Source organism: Aulonocara sp. 'chitande type north' Nkhata Bay, linkage group LG22, assembly GCF_057382095.1.
Source record: "Aulonocara sp. 'chitande type north' Nkhata Bay isolate Kocher_YH1m ecotype deep benthic linkage group LG22, A_spYH_male_GT1.1, whole genome shotgun sequence".
NCBI lineage: Eukaryota > Metazoa > Chordata > Actinopteri > Cichliformes > Cichlidae > Aulonocara > Aulonocara sp. 'chitande type north' Nkhata Bay.
This window is the reverse complement of record NC_141364.1, coordinates 4,293,381-4,295,678: the sequence shown is the minus strand read 5'-3', so window position 1 is coordinate 4,295,678 and position 2,298 is coordinate 4,293,381. Positions and strand designations below refer to the sequence as shown.

At 40.3% G+C, this 2,298-nt stretch overlaps 1 pseudogene; it reads left to right on the top strand.

The window, feature by feature from the left end:
• LOC147303255 (Ig kappa-b4 chain C region pseudogene) overlaps nt 1-2,060 on the top strand; it is a 2,208-nt pseudogene extending 148 nt beyond the window's left edge.
• Nucleotides 2,061-2,298: the final 238 nt, after the last annotated feature.

The following is a 2,298-nucleotide window of genomic DNA, read 5'->3' as shown; positions in this document are numbered from 1 at the left end:
AGTGGTCCTGCTTGGGCTCTTGTGCTCTGGGGGGAATCTAGATGTCTGGGTCCTGGATGTCCTCCGTGCTTGCTCCATGTCCTGGGGGGCAGTGCTATGGCTCCCCACAATAACTATTAGATAGTTACATGGAGAAACCTTTTGGAAACAAGCGCACTCACGCACACAGGTGTGCACAGACACTCACCGTCTTCCTTGGATGCTGCCTCTAAGCATATCGTCTGCTGTCGGTCTTTTGTGCTGCTCAGTAGCATTCAGTCTTTATTATTTACTCTTACTTATGCTTATCTAGGTTGTTGCTGTGGTCTCCCTACTGTGTTGTTCTCTTTTTGCTTGTTTTCTTCTTTTTCTTCCAGCAGGTGATCTCATGGGTTTTCATTGTCTTTTCTCACTGTCCCTCTTCCCCTCTGTTTTTCTTTCCCTCTACTTTTCTTAAACTTCTCTTATCTGTCTTTCTCTTTACGATCCCCCGGTTATATCTGTTCCAATTCTAATCATTTAAAAAAAATAAAAAATAAAAAATAATGAAGATCAATCAAGTGGACCAGTATGGCACTGATTCACTTGAGAAAATAAATCTGTTGAGAATTTTTCTTGGCCTTCAGACAATAATTCTGATTGCTTCAGTGCCGAACGGGACAGGACAAAAAAATGTGATCGTCCAAAAGCTCATGGATTGAACTGTATTTAAACTAACATTGTATGATGGTATTTGAAGAAGTCACATCAGCTGAGTCATGGCTGCTGTGCAAACAGTGAATGATTTAGTTGAGTTTGTTTGTCTCAGAGTCAGAGAGCCGTGTCTCTCTACAGTCAGAGGTTTTTGTACGGCGCCTCAATGAGTTTGTATCACTGTGGTGGACTTTTGGTGGAGGAACCAGACTGGATGTTGGACGTAAGTTTATTCTGGTTTACTATCAAATACTGTCTTTTTATTAAAGTGCATTTAACAATTTCTCTTCTGATTTTAAGAGAAAAGCACGTAGCTTTACAATAAGTTTGATGCTGGAATTTTTTATCATCCTCTTGTGTCGTGGAGGATAATTCAGATCTGCTCTGTCAAAATATTATGTCTACATTTCAGTCAAATTAAAACCGAAAAAAAATCTAACAATAATATAAAGAAGAAAAACTTTCAAGTATTGTTTGAAATTACTTTGAGTTTGTGTGAATTTTAAAAATTGTTTTAGATATACATGAAGAGCATTTCGTTTCGCTGAATTAATTAATTTATTCTATGTATTTGTTTCCAGTTAATATTAATGTCAGTCATGTACAATATTGATGATTTTAAACTTGTTTTGTAAATGTTTCCACATCTGCTTCTTTTATTTCCAGTGTAGTTTGAACATATTTCAGCTCAAACTGTGTGATGATTCTCTCTGTGCTGATATGCATGAGAGGTTTCTTAAAGGGAAGTGAAACAATGTGTGAGTGAATGACTGGTGGAGCAGAAAAAACACCTGACAGAAACTTCTTAACGGAGAAAATCAGCTCTTACAGTAAAGGTGTCCCACTGTCTGTGGTTTGATTGACAGCTGTGTGCTCCCTGTGCTCTAAGCTGATTGGTGTCTCCTAGGTGATGCCCGTCCCGTCCTGACAGTGTTGCCCCCCTCCAGTGAGGAGCTACAGCAGGGGACTGCAACAATCACATGTCTGGCCAACAAGGGCTTCCCCTCAGACTGGAGTCTGTCCTGGAAGGTGGATGGCAGTGGCAGCATCAGCTGGGAGGAGAGCAGGAGCCCCGTGGTGCTGCAGAACGACGGCCTCTACAGCTGGAGCAGCACCCTGAGGCTCCCTGCAGACCGCTGGATGAAGGTGGGCTCTGTGACCTGTGAGGCCACCCAGGGCTGCCAGGCTCTGGTCTCAGAGCCACTGAGGAGAGACCAGTGTTCCCAGTCCTGACCTGACTCAACCTGATACTGGTTTAATGCTCTCATTCTCAACTCTGTAACTGTCTCTCCATCTTTCTTTTTGAAGAACAAATAAAGACTAAAACTGTTATTTTCTTTCTCATAATGACAACATTCATGTTTTAGGTAATAAAGATGTTTTGCAAAGTGAATTTTGGTTGAATCAGACATTTAATTTTATTCAAATCTACAAACCTGCACTTGATGAATATATGTTTCATTTAGAAGAATTCAGACCAACTCTGCACTCCAACATGATGTCTTTATTTTACACTGGTAAAATAAAACACAGGCTGAAAGAACCATCAAGGAGATCTGCATTTTGGCAAAATGAATTTTAAAATTGTTCAGGTTATATTTATGTTTATTTAAATGTGTGTGGTAG